This window comes from Chiloscyllium punctatum, chromosome 35, assembly GCF_047496795.1.
Source record: "Chiloscyllium punctatum isolate Juve2018m chromosome 35, sChiPun1.3, whole genome shotgun sequence".
NCBI lineage: Eukaryota > Metazoa > Chordata > Chondrichthyes > Orectolobiformes > Hemiscylliidae > Chiloscyllium > Chiloscyllium punctatum.
The window spans coordinates 19,073,975-19,098,661 of NC_092773.1; the positions used below are offsets into that span (position 1 = coordinate 19,073,975).

Sequence of the window (24,687 nt, forward strand, 5' to 3'; positions counted from 1 at the left end):
TGTGTCATTGGCTTTTAATATTGTCAATACACTAAACTCAAACTTGAGTGGAGTTTTGTACTTTCTGTGGTTTAATTTAAACTGATTGGCTTAATTTGAATTTGTTTTTATCTCCAGGCAACCAGCTACACTCGCTGCTCAACCACACTTTACATTGTATCTTGTTCAGAACACTTGGTGCTGTCAGGTAGTTCTGTGAGCTTTTAACGTTCTTAAAGGGACTTCTACACCTTCATAACATTAACAACAAAAGCCTCTATTTACTAGACCAAATAGACCACCTATCCCTCCAACCGTGTCCAAATCCAGGGCACTAAGATTGGAATCAATTGCCTGGCCCCTTTCTACCAAGGATTGACCCCATTTATCCTTTGAATGGATTGGTCCATCTGGGAAACTATAATTTGCTCTCCACAGCAAGCAGTGGAACTCCTACTATAGTCGAAGTTCCTCATCTCCTACCAAAGGCATTCACCACCCTCAAATCTGACCACTGAGCTATGTTCAAATCTCGTTCTTAGTATTGCTACTTATTCTTTCACAAAGATTGTTCATGAAAACGGTGGAATACTCGTGTACAGGAAGTGTTTATCTGAGTTTGCAGTCAAACCATAGTGACGAGAGACAGGAAGGTCAGGTTGGGCAGTAACTGATGTGAGAATATTTGATGGTGATACTTTGTCAATAATACCCCAGTCTTGCATTTACATCACTTTCCTTGATGAACAGAACAGTCTTCAAAGAAAAATAAGAAATGTCAAATTTTTTGAAAAACATGTTGGTTGAAATAGAACAATTCCAGAGGGGATTAACATTCTGTACGTGCCTAGGTTTGCAAAAGGCGCTCAGTAAAACTGCACAGGATGAACTGGAGGTGGAGTTCTGTGGGTTTCAAATCAGCACAGATCAAATGAGATATTCTTCTTAAGGTAGATAACAGAAAATGCAATCTACTAGACAAGAAACAGATATATCTAAGAGTCACAAATTGGAAGAATGTTCCGGTGCAATGCTTTGCAATCAAACGTTACTGTTTTAATCCAAACAGAATGGAAAATAGATGAGAAACTAGGTTAAGCATTCTCTGGAATGTGAGCAGAGCTGTTGTATTTAAAGAATATTCAAATATTGGTCACGTCAGAGAGCATTGTCTGTATGTGGCCTGTAAAGAATGAAAAGAGTGGGAAAAATAAGCTGGAGGTTGTCAGTCAATGAACATGCTGGGCAGCTAGCCACAGCACCACATGGAAATCAGCTTGAATTGGCCACAAATATATCACTGAAGATTGTGCTGCTAAGAGGACTGACAGAGAGTTAAGACAGGATTGTATTATCCTGGACAGAAGTGAGACAGTCAGGTTAGCTTGGGTAAAGACAGCAAGGGTATAAGGAGGTCATGCATTTGGTTGTTGTTTACAATTTTAAAAAATCTTTCATAGCATGTAGGTTGAAATAACTTCACCGAGGCCGGTATCCTGTCACCAAGTCACCCTTTATTAACACATGGAAAGTCCTTGACACTGATCCAGCTCCCTCAGAGCCAGCTCTCAGAGTGAACAGGACATCTGACACTCCTGTTTAAATCTGTCAGCCAGGCTCCCTGTTTGGGAATCAGGGAACTCATATTCTAGGAGATCCACCTCGCTGACCTCATTCCAATCGCTACATGGGTGTGGCTGCTAAGGCCAGCATCGGTTCTCCATTCACAATTGTCTTTGAACCGAGTGGCTTATTGGGCCATTTCAAAAGGCAGTATCAAAGACCTGAAATCGTGTGCAGGAAAATTTCTCTTTTGGAAAGGCCATTAGATAACCAGATAAGTTTTCATTTCCATTTGATAGTTTCGTATGATTGTGGTGAAGGCAAACTTTCTAGTTCAGATTTGTGTTAATTAATGACATTTAAGTTTTACAAGCTGCTGTAGTGGAATTTGAACCCATATTCCAGGGTAATGGGTTTGGTTTCTAGCTTACAAGTCCAGTGACATTATCACTGTCAGTCTCTTCACTGCAGGTTGGTTACGCCAAAATAAATAATTTTAAATGTCAGGGAGAGCGCTTCAAAAAAAGTGTAAATAAAAGACAATAATTGAAAAATGGGGTCCAGATTAGAGTGGTGCTGGAAAAGCACAGCAGGTCAGGCAGCATCTGAGGAGCAGGAAAATCGGCATTTCGGGCAGGAGCCCTTCATTAGGAAGGGTCAATTTTCCTGCTCCTCGGATGCTGCCTGACCTGCTGTGCTTTTCCAGCACCCACTCTAATCTAGACTCTGATTTCAAGCATCTGCAGTCCTCACTTTTGCCTTTTGAATAATTGAAAAACTACCTGTCTTATCTGTTCTCACAGGGACCTGACTGATTTAATCCAACCATAATACACAACAGACCAGCCAGCAAATTTGTTTCTGTACAAGGATTTAAGAGACATGCTGATACAAAAGGCTTTAAGGACCAGATTACAGTCAACAGCAAAACAACAGTGCTTAAATGATCTCTGTGATTTTGGATTTCCTCTTTTCTGATGTCGCTCTGGATCCCAGTGCCAGGTCAAGGAGATCTCCAGGTGTCCAGCAACAATTGGTGTGACCAGGCAAGGTGAGCTGCCAATTGTATTGGACTGTTCTCGTGGACAGCAAACTAGGAAGGAAAATGCAATGAATTGTTCACATTTTTATTAAAACTTTACAGGCACTGTACTAAATGACTGGGTTTAAGTCAAAGCTGAAATTTATAATATTTATGCTTATTATAAAGTGTTATTTTTTTCAACAATATCACAATGAATACATTTTATATTCTTCAAATATAAGTTAGTTTTTTTGGGACAGTGAAATGTTCAGCAGTAATTATGAACATAATAAGGTATCAACGCTTACTTACAAAGTAAGTTTTCATTTAACAAAGTGTAACATTCCCAAGGTTTTTAAAAACAAGATAAATCGTATAAGAGGGTGGGTTTAATCAATTCAGTAATTTCCACTTGACTTTAATCTGTGTAGACTAAAACAACACACTCCCCCGGACTCGGCAAGATGACGGTGATTCTGTAGAACCGCCGTGGGCGGCCTCTACCGAACAGCCAAGGTATATTGGTGTTTTTTGCCAACCCTGGCCAACTTATGTGGAGGACTTATTAAGTTTAAAACCTTATAGAACACATATTTGTTAATATTCGGGAGTGGGAGGGATGCCAAAAGGAAAAGGAGCGAGCAAACAGCAGCAGAGAAGACACTCCCCTGCAGCACCAGGCACACCAGAGACTGCAGCAGCAGCAGCCTCTCTCAAACCCTGGGGGACTTCATGGACTCACAGGAATTGGCCTCAGCGATGGCGAGACCTACTGCGAAGGTTGGGGATGCGATTGAGGAAATCCGTGCGCAGGTTTCGACGTATCGCGTCCATCCTGCAGAAGCATGAATGGGAGCTCCAGGCCCTTGGGGAGCAGATGGAGGAGGTGGAGGGTCAGACCACGGCCTCTGAAACGGCGATCGAGTCCTCATCCGGATGGATTCAGGTACTGGAGCAGGAAGTGGGGATCTTACGAGACCAGGTCGACAGCGTCGGAAGTCAAGGTCGGAGGTCGAATCTTTGGATTGTCGGGCTCCTGCAGGGTGAAGAAGGTGGGCAGCCAGTCAGCTTCTTTGAAAACTGGCTGCCGCAGTTCCTGGGCCTTCAAGTCGAATCCAGACGGCCGCATATCGAAAGGGCCGCATATCGTGTGGCAGTGCGCAGGTCCAGGACAGTACAGCACCCCAACCCGGTCCTAATGCATAATGGTAGAAGCTTCCAGATCATTGGGGAAAAGATCCACAGGCAATGCTGCACAAGGGGTCAAAAATTATGTTTTTGTCGGATTTCTCGGCAGCTGTAATTTGAAAGAGGAAGTCCTTTGATGAAGTTAAAAAGAGGCTGAGGAACCTGGGCATCCAGTACTCCGTGAGATACCTCACAGTGCTCTGTTTCAGCCACGAGGACTCAGTTTATATGTTTGACTCAGTGGATAAAACCAAGAACTTTGTAGACACTTTAAAATAGACTGATTAGTCTGAAGAATATGGTTAATGTTCGTTCTCTTTTCCTCCCTTCCCTGTATTTTCCCCTCCCCTAATTTTTTTTCTCTCTTTCTCTTTCCATAATAATTTTTAAAAAAATCTTGGAATATGTTGTTCCTATTATATTTTTATAACTGGGCTTTATCATAGGAAATTTTGTGGGTGTCCTTTGTTGCATCCCTTTATTTGTTCTCTTTCTCTTTTAGGCACAATTTGGGGTGACATGCAGGCAGAGATGGGTGGAGTGCTTATCCTGACTTTGTCTTCTTTTGTTGACTTAAGGATCATCTCCTTGTTTATTTACTTTTTTCTTGCATCAGTCTGGGGCACAGTCGGGCACAGGCCCGAAGGAGCTGTGCAGGAAGGGATGGGTAGGGTGAGTGCCCCCTATGGGCAGAGTGGAGAATCTTCTGTTCAAGGTTTTATAGTTGATTTTCTTTGCAGTTTTTTGGGAGCAATAGTCGTTTGTAGTTATGATAGAATAGTTTTTGTATACATAATTCTATGACTCTATGAGTCTTTATTCACTTGTGCTCAGCACACTGTAAGCAGGGTTCTCCCTACCAGGGGTTCAAGGGTCTCTGAAAGGGGATATGGCTCAGTGTCTTGTTAAATGGTGCACCTGGAACATCAAGGGAAGTCATTCACCCATTAAAAGGATAAAGGTGCTTTGTAGCCTTAAGAGAGAAAGGGTTGAGATCACCCTGTTGTAGGAAACCCATCTTGACAATGGGGAACACCTGAAATTACAACAGGGGGTTTATGACCGGGTATTCTTTTCATCCTTTACTATTAAAAGTAGGGGAGTGGCGGTACTTATCCAGAAAAATCTCCCATTCACATTATTAGAGCAGGTGAAAGATGAGCAGGGGTGGTTTGTGATACTTAAAGCCCTGATATATAAGGTGGTATATGCCATTGTAAACTGTCCTCTGACGCATCCCTCAAATTTTTGATTAGTGCCTTCTCTAACCTGAGTGCCTTTGGAACACGACACATTATTATGGGGGGGGGGGGAGGGATTTCAATTGCCTTTGGATCTGACAGTGGACAGGATTCCTAGTGGGCTCCAACTATCTCTTCACAGGCCAAGCAAATGGCTGACTTATGTGAGGAGTTGGGGCCGGTGGACATTTGGAGATGTCTTCACCCTACTGGCAGGGACTTCACCTTTCTTTCTAACCCACATAAATGTCACACAAGGATTGATCTTTTTCTGGCTCCCTCAACCCTTCTGGATTCGATTATGGGTTGTAAAATCAGGAACGTAACTATCTCTGATCACACATTAGTGTATTTGGAGGTTAAGGCCTAGAGTTCTTGACGATCAACTCAGGCACGGCTTGTAGTCCATCTATGCTATGGGAGACTGCTAAGATCTTTGCTAGGGGATTAGCTATTTCTTATTTGGCTAGCCGGAAATGACAGAAGGAAGAACAGCAGCTTCTACCTGAGACACAGTTGAAAGCCGCCGAAGCAGCACATTTTGCGCGGCCTTCGGTGACCAAGCTACAATGGATCACGGCCCTCCGGGCTGTCTTGAATTCAGTATTTACACAAACCACAAAGAAAGAACTTGCTTTTGCTAGACAAAGGCTGCTCGAGTATAGGGATAGGCCTGTGAAGTATTTAGCGTATCTGACTCGGAAAAAGCACGCTCCCCAATTCATTACTGCAGTTAGAGACTGCACCAGGTCCTTACATACGATCCCAAAGGATTACTGAGGCTTTTTGGAGTTTTTACTCTGAATTGTGTCGGTCTGAAAGTTGTGAGGATAAGGAGGGCCAAGATGGAAGCCTTTTTTAAGAATCTGGACCTCCCAGGGGTAACCTTGGAACAGGCCTCTCTCCTTAATGCCCCCTTGACAGTTCAGGAAATACAGGAGGCAACTAAGCAACTTCAGAGTGGGAAAGCGCCTGGCCCTGATGGTCTTCCGGGTGAGTTTTATAAGGAGTTTATAGGGATTCTGTCAGGGCCAATGCTGGAAATGTAGAATCACTCCTATATGCATGAATGCCTCCCACCATCTTTGACAGAAGCTAATATTTCCCTCATTCTTAAGAAGGGGAAAGTTCCTGAGGATTGTGCCTCTGACAGGCCTGTCTCTCTATTAAATTCAGATTTTAAGATTCTGTCTAAGATTTTGGGGCTGAGATTGGAGAAGGTGTTGCCCCATATTGTCAAAGAGGACCAGACAGGTTTTATAAGGGGCCGTAGGTCCTCTAATAATATTAGAAGGTTGTTGAATATGGTCCAAGTATGTCAGCAATGATCGATCCAGGGGTTGGTGATCTCCTTCGATGCAGAGACAGCCTTTGACTGGGTGGAATGGCCGTATCTCTTTTATGTCTTAGAGCGGTTTGGGTTGGGTGGGGTCTTTGCTAGGTGGTTGGGGGTTTTATATCACCACCTTCTGGCCATGGTCATCACCAACAGAGTGAAATCTGGGAACTTTAGGATTGACGGGGGAGTCGTCAAGGCTGCCCCCTCTCACCGTTGTTGTTTACGTTGGTGATAGAGCCGTTGGCAGAGGTCTTTCGTCACAGCGTCTACATAGCCGCTCCGGAAGTGGGATCGAGGGCACACAAGATTACACTGTATGCGGATGATGTCCTTCTGTTTTTATCGGATCCGATGACCTCCGTACCCCATCTGATACAGTGTTTCAATTCATTTGGGGCTATTTCAGAAGTTTTCAAAATGGAAGGCCATGCATTTGGGGAACCTCAAGGAAGTGTCAGAAGTTGAAGGTGGCCCAAGGTTCCCCTTTAAGTGGTCACGGGCAGGTTTCCGATACCTAGGCATCTTTATTACGCCCCCGCCCCCGCTTTCGATTGGTTATTTCAGACTAATTTTGCTCACCTGCTGGACAATATTAGCCGGGATCTCTAGAAATGGGAGGCTCTTCCAATTTTGTGGTTTGGCAAATAGCCTTTTTTAAGATGAATGTTCTTCCTCATTTGCTTTATCCCATGTGTACGCCCCCTATAATGTTTCCCAGGTCAACATGCAGAAACTTATGGGTTCGTTTAGTTCCTTTGTCTGGCATCGTGGTGGTCCTTCATCAAATTTACAAAACTGCAGTTACCTCAAGGAGGGGGAGAAGTTGATTTCCCAGACATTGGGAGGTATCAATTGAGTTCCATGCTGTCTTTTGTCTGTGATTGGGCAGGTAACGATCTAGGCTCAATATGGCTGGATATTGAAGCCTCCCAGGCAAAGTGCCCTCTTATTAACCTGTTGTTTATGGTTAAGATGAGGACAGTTGTGGACCACTGCCGGAACCCCATTGTTATTGGTATGGTCAAGGCATGGAAGACGATGCATCAGACTGAGGGTTGCTTATCCAAGATTTCGCCACTCACTCCCATAGTTGGTATGCCGGGGCTCCGACCAGGGATGATGGACTCTGGGTTCAAACTATGGGCAGCGAGAGGAGTTTCCAGTTTGGGAGACTTGTTTGAGGAGGAGGTTATGATGTCTTTCAAGCAACTGAGCCACAAGTGTGGGCTGCTCAGCAGAGATCTTTTCCATTTTTATCAGGCTATGGATTTCATCCAGAAGAAGACTACGCTTCTCACTAAGCCCTATAAGCCCGATACAGAGAGGTTGTTGCTACGTTCCACAAGCACCCTCTCGGTTAGTGCCCTTTATCGCCTGCTGGGTGACAGGGCCTGGCAGGATATTAACAGGTTACGTGAGGTTTGGGAGCAAGAGCTCAGGGTGGAGATCTCTTCTGAAATGTGGGAAGACATATGGGAGGACGTGTGAAAGGTCTCAATCTGTAATACGACATGCACTGTGCATTTAAAATTCTGCACAGGGTTCAACTGGCACCGGGCTGTCTGGCGAAGGTTAAAATGGGGCATCTTCAATCAGCCCCAAATGTAAAATAAGTCTTGGTACTCTTACCCATTGCTTCTGGACATGACACAGGCTCCATCTTTATTGGCGCGCTGTGGTGAGAGGGATAGGGAGAGTATTGAGGACTGATGGTAAAGTAGACCCGATATAGCTCCTCCCAGGTCTACTGAATTCCCCAACTTGAGATGGGCATGGGAAGAAACTATTCTTACTTACTGTGCACAGAAGAATATTCTGATGAACTGGGTGTCTGAGAATCCACCGAGCTTGCTGGGATGGTGGAAATTAATTATGGAGCACATTCCCTTGGATTTTTTTAGAAACATGGTGCACCACACAATAGACCTTTTTTATAAGACATGGCAGCCATTTTTAAGTTACTTGGATACGGATTTGTCTGCTACCTTAACTAGAGTGTTTATTTAACCAGGACAGTTAGGTTTGTTGAGACCTGAGTCCTGGAGGGGGGACTTCTGAGTTAATACGGATATAGATACAACAGTCCATTGTCATTTTGTGTTTTTGTGTGTTCTTTTCGGGTTTTTTTGTTTTATTAGTCACTTACTTATTTATTGGTGTTGTTTTGCACAGTGTTAGGTTTTGTTTTGCATTATAGGGTAAGTTAGTAGACAGCAATTGTATAGTAATTTGCATCTTTCTCTATAATGCTAGTATTTGTTCTTTATTATATTTTCAATAACTTTATAATTTTGTTGCGTCAAAACTTGTTTTTTCCTACTAACAAATATATCTACAAACCAAAAAACACAGCACACCCCCTGGGAAAACATCCATGTGTTCCTACCAAGCTCTTTCTTAAAGCAAGACTTCGTCTGATGCACCCCACTGACAATAAAGGATATCAATATTATAAAGCAGAGACAATGCTCCACAAAATTCCATCTGGCTGTTTTGTTGGCAGAATAGCCGTGAAAAGATCCTGGAGTTGTTTGAGAGAATATGACCAGAATTCCACCAAATCAGGGTTTTTGTGGGCAGGGAAGACGTCGAATGTCAGAATTGTCATCACTTTTGCCTTAATACTCTTCTCAGGTAAGTGATTACAGGCTCTCATTCGATGAGATTTTTCTGGCAGCTTCTGATAGCAGAATTGGAGGACTTTCCAGGGTAGATATGTCTCATTCCATCCCATTTTGTAGCCCTAGCTGGCCACTGTGCCTGCCTAAGTCACATGCTCTTTGTTATCTCTTGTATGACGGTCATCTTTCGGAAAATGCTGAGCACAAATAAACTTCTCATTATCATTCAAGTGATCCCCACTGAAATACAAAATTCAAAGTATCAAACTCCTGCTATCCGTTCACAGTATAGAGTTTCATTGAACCAACCAACCTGAATTCAGTTCACATGTGCAGAATTCCAATGGTGTGATTTATCCTGGCATTTCTCATTATTAAAAATTCCTTCTTCCAATGTTTTTACTAATTATCTGTTCTTATGCTTGTCACACCCCAACTTTATTCAATTCGCTGCACATTGACTTTTCAGACTGTAGTACATCTTGAAGTTAATTGCATTTGTATGAGTTTTTCTTCAGGTTTTGGTTACGCTGAGCAGCTGAGTGAATGATTAACTGGGCTGTGCACAATGATCTACAAATTAGTAACTTCAATCTGCTGTTTATAGAAATCCTGATCCAAACACAACTTTTCCTGGCAAGCTGCCTTGTGCACTTATCAAGATACAATGATGCCTACTATTGCAAATCAAATCATGGATCACAGAGTGAAATCAAACCCAGTATGCATCATCTACTGCCAAGGTTGGTATCAGCTACCTCCTCAGTGCTTTCAACAAAGTAATGGGCAAACAGTTCCTGCTCACATACTTCTAATTCACAGATAACGGCAACAGGTTAGGTTCAAGCAAGGATGACATGTAATAGGGCGACCTGGTGCACAAAAACACAATTTCAGAGTATTTTGGAGGGAAATTACCAACTGCAGCCCAGGTACTTGCCCTGTGGGGAGGGAGGTGAAATGCAAGTCTCAAGAAAATCTAGGGCCTGCTTTGATGATGCACTGAACAGTTGGCTGTTGAATGGCCTTTAACAGAAGCTGAGCAGTGGGCTGCTCGTTTACCTTCTTGGTGAAACCATGCGTTTGGTAAGAGAGAGAGAGAGAGAGAGAGAAAGAAGAATACAATGTAACTATGTTAACCTGTGATGTTGATGCCTTCCTCAAACACAAATTGGAACGAGGAAGGTCAAGCACAAAACAAAGACGTAACATGATGACACACTGTAGAGGCAAATTGCAGGGCAGCACGGTGACTCAGTGGTTAGCACTTGTGGCTCCCAGCACCAGGGTCCCAGGTTCGATTCCAGCCTTGGGTGACTATCTATGTGGAGTTTGCATATTCTCCCCGTGTCTGCGTGGGTTTCCTCCAGGTGCTCTGGCTTCCTCTCACAATTCGAAGATGTGCAGGTGGGTGAATTGGCCATGCTAAATTGCCCATAGTGATAGGTGCATTGGTCTGAGGGAAATGGGACTGGGTGGGTTTCTCTTTGGAGGGTTGGTGTGGACTGGTTGGCCCAAAGGGCCTGTTTCCACACTGTAGGGAATCTAATCTAATATCACTATAGAATAGAAAAGAAATTCTGTGATCCAATGAATTGCAGATAACGGTAAAAGAACTTTATGTCATTATACCACAGACCCTTTCGACATGTAGTCAGTCATTCAATCTGAACAATGAACAGGAAACTATGATTGAAAGCAATTTTCTTGACATTTTTACTCAATTTGGCAAATTTTCAGTCTGGCCAAATGTTGAAGAAACATTACAAAAATATATTTTAAGCAACTTTATTTCAAGAAAAAGAGCATGCCAGAGAATGTAAATCTGGAGATAATATTAACAGAGTAACTCATTCACAGAATATTTTGTGGACTGTTGAATGATGTTATGAATCCATTTCAAATAAACTGCTTAACACCTGCAGTAAAAATGCATGCGCAGAAATAGTTTCTGCTGATATTGCTATATTTGCAGATTTGTTCTTCAACAGCAGCTTAGGTAAATTATCTCTGTGAATCAACAAGTTATCTACTACATTTTCTCAATATATTCAGGAGAAGTGCCCATCTCTTGGTCATTACAGAGAGTGTTCAAGGCAACGAAAGACACTTTACAGGAGTCACACACTCATTGACTCTGTACGATACAAAAAGATGCCAATCACTCATTGAGTCCTTGCTGACTCTCTCTAGAGGCAATCCCATTGCAATCTAATACCCTTCTGTCAGATTATTTTCCTGCAGTGCCCATCCAATTTTTTCTTTTCCAGTCATGAATCCTCTCTCCATCCACCACATATATGAAATGGTCAGGAGTGCAAGGATTTCAGTCAAGGAGGTGGACTATGCACAGTAGATTAAAGCCTAAGGGTCACAAGTGTATTTCAGCTTCACTGTGCAGATGCATGTTTATTAGTGTTGCCCTTTGAAGGGCCCAGTATAGCCCTCCCTCTCACATGGCATCAGTGGGGATTTCTCCCTATTACCCTGAATTGTGGCCATTGTCTTACAACACATGCAGTGTGTATGCCATATATGCAGGTAAATAGGGTGTTAGTATTACTGTAGTTCTTTGGGAAGCCTCAACAGCGTATCTTATGTTGTTAGTGACCTTGTTAGAAAAGGCTCATTCCACCATTGATGGATGTTCCTCCAAGTTCTTGAGCCCTAAGCTCTTAACCTCTTTCCATTAGCCTCATCACCTTCCCATGAATCTTGTATCTTAAGAGGTTCCTCAAGACCTACCTCTTTCACCTAGATTTACAAAGCTGTCCTAAGGTATCTTTTGACAGCCCAATGTCAAATTTTGTTCAATAACAAGTACTTTGAGATATTTTACTGCATTAAAATGTGCTTGATAAATGGAACTGTTATTGTTCATCATCGGCTGAAATGAGCATTTGCAATAAGGGAGATGTGTGTTTCTCATCATCAAGCTCCAGAGGCAGTGTAAGCAAGTGAGAGCAGATCCTCATGCAGTAGACAGCTAAACTGGCCTATTCCCCTTTGCTGAAATGCACTTCTATGTTAGTGACTCATGCCCCTCATGCAACCTACATTTCTGTATTTTCTGTGAGGCATTCTGTCCATGCAGCTTAAGACTTCATCATTTCATTCTGTGCTACTGCTCCTCCAGAATTAGAATTATAATCAGAATTAGGTTTATTATCACGTGTACTAAACTTGCAAAAGAACAGGAGTTCAGTAAAAGGTGTATCATATTGCCAACGTACAGTACCATCTTAGGTACAGAGTACCAAGGTATAAATCTTATGTACAGAAAATAAAGAAAAAAAATTACACTACATTACATAGTATAAGTTAGGAAAATAAGAAATAAAGCCAAATGATAGCTATTACAGTTGTTCTATTAGGGCTCCCATGTGGTCTGACGGGGCTCTACCAGTCCCAATCTTCACTGCCTCTGGCCCTCGTAACATATGTAACTCAGATCACTTCGTACAGGACCGGCACATAACACAAATAGTCAAGATGTGCAGAGAATTCGGTGGCAGGAAGAGGGAACAATGGAGTTTGGAGTGAGGAATTATCTTGATGATTTTGACCTAGCATTCTGTCAAAAACAGCAAAGATTGTCCAAATGGATGAGGGCTGTCTTCCAAACTAGCCTCATCCAGCTTGTCCAAAATATCATTGCTTGGATCCTACCCTGCACTAAAATCACTTTCATCTCTGTTTCCAATTCCTAACTGTCTCGGACACCCAACAGATTGCATGTAAGCAATTGTTCTTGCTTTCAAATGACTCCAGTTCTTGTCCAATGGTCCCTCTGCATTTCCTCCAATCTTATACTCTTCCCTTTATCTTCTGAGTTCAGCCTTTTGTGCCCTTTGCCCTTGTTTTGTGGTACCTTTAGTCACAGTACCACCACTATGTTATGCCTACATCAATAATACCTCCTCAAAAATGTGACATTTTTTGTCTCCTTTTAAAATGGTTGCAATACCTGTTATTTTTTGGAGACGGTTTGGTCTTTCTCCATACTGTTTCCTAATTGCAGAGGATAACTTCCTTCTCATTTGATGTTGGGACATTCTTTACCATATTTGTTTCATTAAAGTATGTTTTATAAGCCACTTGATATTAGTGCTGCTGCCATGAACAACTCCATGTCCTGACAAATGCTTGCAATAATTAGGCAGGATTTTCGAGTGTGAAAAGTCAGAAAATTAGCTTATCACCATTGGGATCAATCTCACTTTAGATGACAGATTCACTATCTCACCAGCAGGTGTCAATAAGGCTAGCTGCTTGTATTTACATCTAATTAATTGCACAACTCCCTGGAATCAACATTGTCTGACCAAGGAACTTATCATGATCCCTGCTGATGGTACTACTGGACAAGTCAGGCCACCTAGCCTGACAGATTGTAAGTTTAATTTTGCAGTCAGTTACTGTTATGGTTCATCACCTGAATATATGCACACAAGGCTGTCAGTGTTCTTAAAACACAGGACACAACTTCAATACATGGGAGAAAAAAGAAGCAAACAAAGATTTGACAGTGTTTCCAACGGTGAAGAAAGATCTGAACTGAAACAAAACAATGTTTTTTCATGTTTTCCCTTGCAAATACTCAATCCCAGAGAAATTTCACTCCCATCTCAATTCTTTTTATTCTTCCAGAACTAATTGTTTCTAATTTATCTTTTTGAATTGCTGAAACAGTTTTCTGTCTTCATTCTGGTTCTGCTGACCTGAACCTCTTTTCAGTTCTGACAACGTGAAAACTTCTACACGTACTCTCACAACTTGGAGACTTCACAAACTAATACAGTTCTGCTCGGACAACTGTTCTCATGAACTGAACTCCTAGTCCTTCAGAACTGAAGAGAAAACTAAATCAAACCCATGAGTTTAGATAAAACAGAGTTGTTAGTAATTTTTGAAAGCATGCTATTAAGTTTAAAGAGTGTAGAACGATTGTAGGAAATAGGAAAGTTAGATCTGCATGCAGGAGCTCGCAAGGAGTCGACCATATCCGGCGCCATTTTGCATAGGAAGAAATCAATGGCACCTGTTTCTCTGTCTGTTATACACTCAGCAGTATAAACATTCCATCAATTAACACCACAGATATTTTGTCAAGACCAAGTGCATTTTTGGAAAATATATGAATATGTCACTGCTTCAAATGACTTTCTGACTTCTTAAACAAAATAACCTTCATAAAAAATTGAAATCAAAACCCATCTGCCTCTATGTTAAAATCGAAGATCCAGAAATATTATCACAAGTGTTAATAGCTTATACGCCTTCATCACATGACCCAATCAAAAAGATTGAAACTTCAGAAACCTCACAGCAAGAGGAGACATGTCGTTGGCAAGTTGAATTATTCCTTTAAATAAGTAAATATGTCTTGCATTGTTCTTATAGCAATACAGTTTTAAATGCTACAAAGTCACTTGGGCTGGCACCTCTTAATTGACACATCCAGTCAAAGCGAGGAGTCTGTGTTCCTTGGCATCTTTGAGTCCAACTGGCACAGCACAAAGAGGAGGCAACTTCTGGCTGAAAGGCAGATATGAGTTTACACACCAACAGAGGGCTGCTTTGGGCCAAAGAGTAGTCTTAAACATATGTGTGCATACAGTGGTCAGCTTGTGGCCCATGGGCAGGCTTCATGAGGAAGCATAGCCTTGCGATGTGGTAAATCCAACCCAGTAAATATGTCAGGGAGCCTCGGGAATCATTCGAAACTTATCAACAGATGGTGGGCGTGAGTCCTGCAGTGTACGTCATGCATATGTACTGGCAGAGTTAGATTGAGTGATGGTCTTGTGTGAGGTTGACAGCGAGAAAATAATGGCACCCATGTTTGCCAAGCACGGAAGATCATTTACCAATCTCCCCTACTGGGTCCCACTTTGTTTCTGGTGACCATTGGTTCTGACTTCATGTGCAACGTGGCCACTGGGTCTTTTGGCAGGGCTTCTTTCATCCATTAGAGAGGAAGAGGAGTACCTTTTCTGACCTGCCTTGCCTGGCATGTGCTCACCAAGGAATTTGTGAAGCAGGGAGCCACCTTCTGGCATTTGGCAGACAACTCCAGAAAAGACAGCGATCATCACTCCCACCGCTGCTCCCTCCCCACCACAGTCTGTTCTGGAGTTACTGACAAAGTGAGTGAAACATGCTGGCAGAACCATCGACACTAAAAGGGGTCATAACATGCACCCGCCACCCACACTTGATTTATCAGTTAAATCTCCACATACATATGAAATGAAGAACAGATGATTGCACGAGGAAATTCACCACACACCATCGTATCACAGATCATGAACAAGAAGACAGTACAACTGGCAAATGAAGAGCTAATCCATATCATCTTCTATACTTCAAAGTACAACCATACCAGTACAAACATTGCATTAATTTCCAAATTTAATTATTTTTTTGGTACATCCCTTCACGGTTTGCTTGTCACTCTACTTAAACCCCCAAATTAAAATACCCTGCCATTATTTAGTTGACAGAACTTGTCCTGGTGTGTTGCAGGTTTTTTCTCTGCACATATCTATTGATCTGATGTGCACCAGGTCAGATGCCTTGCTTCATTTTTAATGAAGTGTTAAGCAGGTATTTATTTATTTGCTGCCGTCATGTCTCCTGCACCTCCACTGATGTACAAACCCCAAGCAGTCTCGTGGAAACAGGCCAAGATGTCTCTTCCACTTTGCAGCAGAAACTTTTGGGCTTGATGTCCCCTGAGGATGGAGCAATTGAAATTGGAAACTTGTGTGGAAGCTGTAAGTGAGAAGTCCCATATTGCAACTCCTTGGCATGGTGCTGTAAAGCTTCACGATAAAGTCTTGAAGTTTGTGCCTGACAGGAGTCGGGTTTTATTCTGTTTTGTTTTATTTTTGTTTTGTGCTGTGGATTCTGCTGGACAGATGATTACTTTTCCTTCACATGTTTTTGGTCAAATATATATTGAGAGGTGGAACTCCTGAATTTGGATGGGTAAAAAGCCATTTCTTGCACTCAGTTGTAGATTGATTACAACAAATTGGATAGATACACTTTTCACCATGTGTTACAGATTGGTTCTGGGTGATGGATGTCTGCACAAATCCAGAGGGATTTGCCGTGGGGTCTCCCAGGCTCAGTTCATCATCTCTGTTACTTCTGTTTATATTGTATATAAATGGTCTTGAGCACAACTGCAATAAAGTAAATGAACGCAGAGAATATGACATGCAAAGGGCAAATGTAAGCTATATGTAGATACTCTGAGCAATAATCGTACACAAATATCGATGAACACAGTCTATCCACTGAATTAGACAAAACTGAAGATGCATACAGTTTTCACAGACTGAGAAAGAACAACGCACAAACAGTTTCTATTAGCTGTAAAATGTACAAATATAAACCTTTTGCTGTAATTGCACACAACTGTAAATGTGCAAAGCTTGCCAAATGTAATGGAACACTGCTGTAAAAATACGCAGAGATTTCTGACTGGAAAAGACGATGAGGAAGTTTTGACCTGGAGCGATGCATTGGTTTGCTCATTGGTTGGAGGTGTTCAGTTCAGCAAAAATGTATGTCCGATAGCTGTTTTAACAGAGCAGGTTAGGCCTGTTGTATGCAACCCCCTTGGGAGAGACGTATTGCCAAGAAACATACAGAATGGTAATCACTCAGTCTGATCTATTTTTTTCAGCATACTTTCAAATTTCATGTTGCAGCCACAGGTTTCCTAGGTTTCCTGAAACTAGCCAGTGCAAGTAATTTGAGATCACAGTGAGAGTGGAAGGGGCTGATCAAAACTCATGAAAATACTGCAATAAATAGTCGGTAATCCAAACCACATTCTTGCCTAATAGTGGTGTTGTGAGGAAAAATACCAGTCTCGGAGTCAGAATTGGGGTTCAATGACAGAGTTTATTGCTCGAGGAAAATACCGAAGCTCTGGGGAGAGAAAGACACCAACAGCACAGTGGTCAGCTGCGAGTCTTCTCTCAACCCGGAGCACATGACAAGAAACTTTTATACATCTTGTGGTACGATAGGTCAGTGATAAGATTATTGTCTTGTAACATGGTTTGTTTATGGCAATCATTGCAGAATTGTTGATAGTTTCGATACAGTCATTGCCAGTTCCAGCACAGCCTTTGTTAATTTTCAGCGTGGTCATTGTCAGTTTCAACGCAGACAGTGTCAGTTTCAAAGTCTGTGTGGAAGTCAATTGCTCGAGCAATGGGCGCTAATCACTGTTCCTGAAAGGGACAATTCCTGCAGCCCTGGCAATTAGCACTCTGTATTGAGTCCATATCAAACTGTTAGAATTTTTATAAGAGGTGTTGGTTGGACCCAGACACTTCGGGCAGGCAGTGTTCGTTACTCGTGTATTCTCTCCCCCACCCACCTTAACCTAATCAACTGGGTTGTGAGTGCATTGTGCTCTCATTCTGGTGGCCCCAGGCAATGTCTATATCGGCTCTGCTGTTTCTCTCCTTATTGTGTGTCAAGTTGGCCGGATGATGGCTCAGTGGCTATCTTGTGTGTCCATGTGCTTAGTGTCACCCTACCCCATCTCCCTCTTCAGTGGGAAAGAATTTCCTCACAGTATCCTTCGTGAGCCACACTGGGGTGCATGGGTCTGAAAGGATGAAATACTGATTATGTGCCATAAACACCACCCACTGTAGTGACACCACGTGGACTGGTGAGAAGGATAAGAAAAGATCTTGGATAAGACCAAGGAACAAGAGAAGATCATTTGGCCCTTCAAGCCTGCTCCATCATTCAATATGATCGTGGCTGATCTAATTTTAACCTCAACTCGACATTCCTGCATATCCCCAATCACCTTTCACCCCCTTGGTCATTAATTATCTCTTTATCTCTGCTTTGAAAATATTTAAAGATTCTGCATCCACTGCCTTTTGAGGAGGGGGGATTCCAAAGACTGACAACCCTCTGAGACAAAACATGTATTCTCATCTCTGGCATAAATGGGCTATCTCTTAATTTTAAACTGCGGCCCCAAGGTCTGGATTCTCCCGCAAGAGGAAACATCCTTTCATCAGGCACCCAGTCAAGTTCCCTCAGGATCTGATACGTTTGAATTAAGCACCTTTTCAAACTGGAAATCCAAGTACAGTGTTTCAGCTGGTTCCTGTTTATCCACAGCACTCTTCAAGAATGCCAATAAGTTGGTTGGTTATAATTTCTCTTAAGGGTCTCATCTATTTTCCAACCCTGTTGCTAAATTCCCTACTGAGGGGAGGAGCTGCCTTGAGTGGGTAGCCATATACTGGAGCCCTCCTTGAGGATCCCCTGTGCCCAGTGAAGGCACCTCACCCTGAACGTCCATATCACACTTTTAGCCCCTCCACCAGAATTCTCAAACGCGCTCTCCCACCTTGCTGGAGCCTGCCAGTCAGGGCAGAACCCTTTGTTTTGAGGCCTGACTGCGATCCCAGTAGTGGACACTACTCAAACCTGGCACCCGCTGAGTGTCCAGAACTGCCAACCAACTTTTGCCCTCAGACAATCAATCGCCACCAACGTGAGATGGCTGTGAGACAGCCAGCAGGCTGCTGTCCAACTTGCAAGCTCTGGAAAACCCGGCCCAAATACCTGAAAAAAGTATCAATATGCTGAAAAAGGAAAGATTAAAAACAATGCTCATGTCCTGACACTAGATGTCACCAGCACATTTTGTAAATACTGGATGTAGGCATCCAAAAAATACATATAATTCATGTCACACTGAGTCTTGGGAAACACATGCAGGCACTTAGTATGGGACAAGATAAGCCTTTTTGGGTTTAAACAGATTTATGTACAATTTAGTTAACTTCTACAGAAGTCTCCAGTACTGAAGGAACTACTAGAAGTCCTCACACACAGAAAGACCAGACAAAAATGCTTTCATCAGAAATATGGAACAGTATTTTATGTCTGAGCTGAGTTCGGAGGTGAGGAAAGGCATTTAATTGCTGGAACTCCATCAGCTCCTATCTCCACTCTCATTAATTCAGTGGCAAGAATGTGCCTGGTTGTTCTCCCCATGCCAGCTGAGGCCCTGATGTGACCAATGAATGCCCGCTTTAGGGAATTAAGCTAACAGCAAGCAAGAGGGCAACCATGTGGGGAACGCAGCAAACAGATCTGTGCCTGTTGCTTTGTGCTGAGGTGTTGGGGTTCCTCTCAAATCTGAGTATACTGCACACTGTGCCAGCACTGGATATGAAGTGCTCTGTCTGACGTTCAAGTTGGATGTGAACTTTATAACATTTTCCCCAGAAAGAGAAATAAAACCTTAAAAATCAGTGATTTTTGGAAATAGATGTTAGTAGACCTCCATTTTGGTGAATCCCGTTCACCAACTTCGCAGTTATTTTTTCCCCCCTGAGGTTATATCCCTCAAGTCCAGCTGACAAAATGGTCAATTACACTGGAAGAGCAAGTAATTTTAGAACGTTTGTAAGATTCACTGTTTTGGGCAGTCCCAGAGGAGTTCTCTGATACCAGAAGCCCGTCACAGAATTTCACCTTCTCTCTGCCAAACTGGGTCCGTGACTGAATCAGGCAGCCGACTGAGAATTTGTCAACACCATTCAGGTTAGCCTGACCCTGGAAAGTAGTCAGGGTCAGAACTGTAGTCATAAAAGCAGTGAACCCCACCGCATAAGTTTACTGTGTGTTTCAAACAGACTGCAGCCTTCCTCCCAAAGAAAAATCTTTTTACTCTGTGGTTCAGAGTCGAACACAAGAGAAAATTACATAAACAATATTCAACTTCTGCATAGCATTCAAAACATACTCATCAATTGTTGGGTTTTCAACAAATATTGCATACCTTTTACAAACAGAATCTGTCACATGGTACCAGCTAATAAATTGCACTGAGACACTTTAGACTCACTTGCAGCTTATTCAAACTGCGAAATCCTCTTGATCACAGGTCAATTCATTCCTGTGAATGAAACCTGTTTTCCATTAAGCTTGAGCCAGGATAAAAATCACTTGTGTTTTTAGCAGCCTATCATTAGAATTAATTGCCTTCTGTAATATAAAATAAATTGTTTAAATCCTCCACTATTCTAAAAGCTGCTGTCCAGGATTCTCAAAAGGATCTTCGTTAAGTCACATTAATAACTTAATTGCATTTGAAATGGGGACAATCATTTTCTTTCCTTGTTTAATCAGCTGTATTATGATACTTTGTACATTGAAATTGTGGGTAATATGTATAACCATTGAGCTATTCTGGTTTATGTCTGAGCTATTTCTGATGATGGAGCTATTTCTGTCAGAAGAGAACAAGATAAGAGAAGATATTACAGAGGGGTTTAAGATTATTGGAAGTCCAACCGAGCGAATAGGAAACAACAATTTCCTCTGGCAAGGGAGTCAGTGATGAAGGGTTGTCAGTTTAAAATTTCCTCTGAGAAGGGTGATGAGTGAAGTGAGAAGAGAATTCTGTGTGAGCAGAGAGTGGTTAGGACTGAGAATGTTTTTACTGCAGGAAGTTATTGAGGCTGAGACTGATGAGTCTTTTAAGAGGAGAGCAAACAAACATTTGAAGCTGCAGAACGACACAGAAGAACCGAGGGGGTGTGATTCGTGAAATAACTTGACAGAGACCAGTATCTCATTCCCAAAGTCACCCTTTATTTAGATGTGGAGAGTTCTTGACTTCTGGTATAATCTTGACAGGAGTCAACTCCCTGAGGGTTGGGCTGTCTATCAGCCAGGGCTTTCTGATATGACCAGATTGACAGCCTCAGTCACTGGGTGAGGTCCACCTGGCTGACATTGTTTCAGTCTCTCATCCTTCCCCCTCTGAGTTCGATAACACAGGCTGGTCCTTTTCCTTGGAGCACCTTCTGGGGTATTTTAGCACCGGGTCAGCTTCCACTGACTCTGCGTCGGATACAGGTGCCATGTCATGCACAGGAGCTCTCCTCCTGCACCCTGAGCCTCTCGGGAGAAATTCACCCTCTCTCTCCAGAGGCAAAGGTGTCGATGCAGCCAGATCTGCTGTGTCCATGTCAAATTCAGGAATCTCTTCGACACTTGATGGAGAGGGAGAACCGGGTTCTGTTAGCCGTTTTTCTGGCTATTCCAAAGAGCTGGGCAAATTTTGTTCCGGCACCGTTGGCAAGTTTGTAGCTTTGCCATGTGCTTATTTGGAACCATCCCTCCATCACTGGTCCTGACTTTGTGTCGACCAAGCCTCTTAGCCATGCAGGGCCATTTCTGTGGCTCCTGTACCAAACTTCGACCTTTGAAGTAAACTGACTCTCTCGTTTGGCGTCCAACAACAGTGTTCCTGACTTCCCACTGCCCCCCACCAGGTCCTAGAAGACTAAATTTAACCTGCTGCAAGGTCTTCCCACCATCAACAAATCTGCTGGAGCTATCCCTGTAGTTGAATGAGGGGTGGTCCAAAAATCAAATCGTATCTGGAAAGGTTTGGTATCCGGTGAAGCGATTGACTATTACTTTGAGCGGCCATCAAGGTTTGGACTGCTCTTTCAACTCGATCATTGGATGATGGATGGCATGGAGATGACGTTATATGTTGAATGCCATTCACCTTTAGGAAATTCTCAAATTCCCCACTGGTAAACCACTAAGAAAATTGAGTTCATGAAAGTACTTGCATAGTCGATTTGAATTGAATTTATTGTCACGTGTACTGAGGCACAGTGAAAAGCTTTGTCTTGCAAACAGATCACAGAGTTAAGTAGCATAGATAAGTAAATGATAGTAAACAGCAGCAAAAACAAAAACACAGGTCCAGGCGAATGTTAAGAGTTTGTGAGTCCATTCAGTATTCTAACAACAATCGGGTAGAAACTGGCTGGTGCGTGTGTTCAGGCTTCCGTACCTTCTCCCCAAAGGTAGAGGTTGTAGAAAAACATTGCCAGAGTGGGATGGATCTTTGAGAATGCTGATGCCCTTTCCTTGACAGTGGGCCTGATAGGTGGATTCCACCGATGGGAGGTTGGCCTTTGTGATTGTCTGAGTTCACCACTCTGTGTAACCGTCTCCCATCTTGAATGGTACAGTAGCCATACTGGGTAGTGATACATTCAGACCGAATGCTCTCGATAGCGTGTCTATAAAAGTCCACGGTTTACCTGGCCATTCCCAATAATGTAGGTAGAGGTCTGGCAGCAGTTTTTGTCCTTGTTGGCACTCTGGGCACTGACCTACCATTGCAGCAATGTCTGCATCCAAGTCTGACCACAAGACATAACTTCTGGTCAACATCTTTATTTTGGAAACCCCTGGATGACCTGATGAAGTTCAGCCAGTATCTGGCAGTGACCTTTGCTCAGAACAATCACTCTTGCTCCCCATAATAATGTACCGTCCTTTCTACTGTGAACTGGTCTGTCCAGGTTGAAAAAGGTTTCAAATCTGATGGTGACAGTCCTTTGGATTCCCCCACCACCACCAGCTGTTTCAGTTTTCCCAGGACCAGATCTTTCTGCGTCCAAAGTCTGATACTGTCAGCTGTGCTGGAAGTGTGTCCAGAAAATTTAAAAGCATTACGGAGTCTTCCCGTGGAGGTAGTACCAGTGATGTGTCTGCCGGTGGGATGTGGCTCAATGCATTCACATCAGCTACTTAGCCTCCCAGATGGTGTTCCACCTTGTAATTATCTACAATTAGTATTCGACCCCACTGTTGAATACATCCTGAATCTATGGGTGGCACTGACTTGTCCTCTGTAAGTAGACTTAGTTGGGTTTTGTGGTGTGTTACTGTTACACAATTACATCTGTGTATTGGTGGAACATCCTGACTCCAAATATGACTGGCAAACCTTCTGCCTCTATGTATTTACACACTGCATTGATCAAAGTCTTGGAGGCGTACACTATTGGGCGTTCCTCTCCACTGAGCCACCAATGAGCTAATACCACCCTGATGCCATATGGAGAGGCATTGTGTGTCAATACCAGATCTTGCTTGGGATCATAGCGTGCCAACACCTTAGAGGATGATAGCTGTCTCTTCACATCCCTGAAAGCTATGGGTTGGCTCTGCAACCATTTCTAAGGCTGGCCTGGCCCTTTGAAAAAAAGTTGATGCATTATCAATGAACTTTTCACAATAATTCACCAGCCCAAGCAAAGACTTAAGCTTCGGAACAGACATGGGAGCAGGGGCACCTTTGATTGGCTTCACTTTATCTTCCAGCGGGTGTAATCCAGCCTTGTTGACTCTGTTGCCTAAGTAAGTCAGTCAGGGTGCCTGGAACACACGTTTTTCCCTTCTTGAATAAAAACCAAAAGAACTGTGGATGCTGTAAATCAGTCACAAAAACAGAAATTGCTGGAAAAGCTCAGCAGCTCTGGCAACACTGGATGAAGGGCGACTCGGACCCTTAACGTTGACTCTGATTTCTCTCCACAAAAGCTTCCAGGCCAGTTGAACTTTTCCAGCAATTTCTTTTTTTGTTTTCCCTTCTTAAGCACCTCAGTTCTCTGAGTGCTCCGAATTGGTCTTCCCCATTAATAGCAGGTTATCAAGATAAATGGCTACCTATGGTGGACGTTATAAAATGTTCTCCATGTCCACTGAAAAATTGCACAGGTTGACTATGGCAGTCTCATATATGTCTGGGAATTTGGGGCAGCATGGTGGCACAGTGATTAGCGGTGCTGCCTCACAGTGCTAGGGACCTGGGTTCAATTCCTGCCTCGGGCAACTGTAAGTGTGGAGTTTGCACATTCTGCCCATATCTGTGTGGGTTTCTCCCACAATCGAAAGGTGTGCAGGTCAGGTGAATTGGCCATGCTGAATTGCCAAGTCAAGGGTAAATAGAGGGAAATGGAATGGGTCTGGGTGGGTTACTCTTTGGAGGGTCGGTGTGGACCTGTTGGGCTGAAGGGCCTGTTTTAATACTATAGGGAATCTAATCTAATCTAATTCGTATCTAAATGTACACATGGCTCACGTTCAACATATGAAGGACAAACCCCCTCCTGGCGTATAAGTCCACTATATGAGGAAGTTGCGATTTATCCAGCTGCAAAACTTGGCTTATTGTTTGTCTAAAATCCCTACAAAGACAAACCGATCCATCAGTGCTGCCCATTCCGCAAACTGGATTGGTTTGACGAGTCCTTTGCTTTCTAGTCTTCCAATTTCTGTCTCTACCTTTGCCTGTAAGGAACATAGCACTGTGTGGGCCTTGCAGAATCGTGGAACTGCTTCCTAGTCAACATGCAAGGCGGCCTCGGCTCCTTTGACAGTCCCTGGACCTTCCTGAAAGACTTATGGGTATTTAATTAGAACTTCAACCAGGCAGCCACTTTCCAACTGAAAAATTTGGATCTAACCTGAACGAATCTCTCGCAATCAATTTTGCCTCATTAAGTTCAGTCCAAGTCATATACGATAATCGCTGGTAACTGAACCAGCTGCTTCTTATAAGAGAGAGGAATCAAAGTTTAACCTTTAATCTGTTAAGGTTCCCCGGTATAGGTTCTCAGTCTAGCTGAGGGCCTATGCGAACTTAAGAGTTGGAGTCCAGAGTGAATTTTGTAAAAGACTGGTTCCGTGATCACTGAAATGGTCATGCCGGTATCGGCCTCCATTAAAACTCGGTAAACATTTGACCAAACGTTCATTTTGATTAGTGAGTTTTGAGAAGATTTGTAGCTCAGTTTGAGGCTGAGCTGGAAGGTTCCTTTTCAGACATTTCATCACCATACTAGGTAA

General features: G+C 42.9%; 1 long non-coding RNA gene across 1 annotated transcript in view; it reads left to right on the plus strand.

The window, feature by feature from the left end:
- The window catches only part of LOC140459732 (uncharacterized), a 170,669-nt gene that overhangs the window by 35,045 nt on the left and 110,937 nt on the right, over positions 1–24,687 (plus strand). Inside the window, exon 2 of the long non-coding RNA XR_011953856.1 lies at positions 2,346–2,593. This is a non-coding gene — a long non-coding RNA (uncharacterized lncRNA). The remainder of the gene's footprint in view (positions 1–2,345; positions 2,594–24,687) is intronic.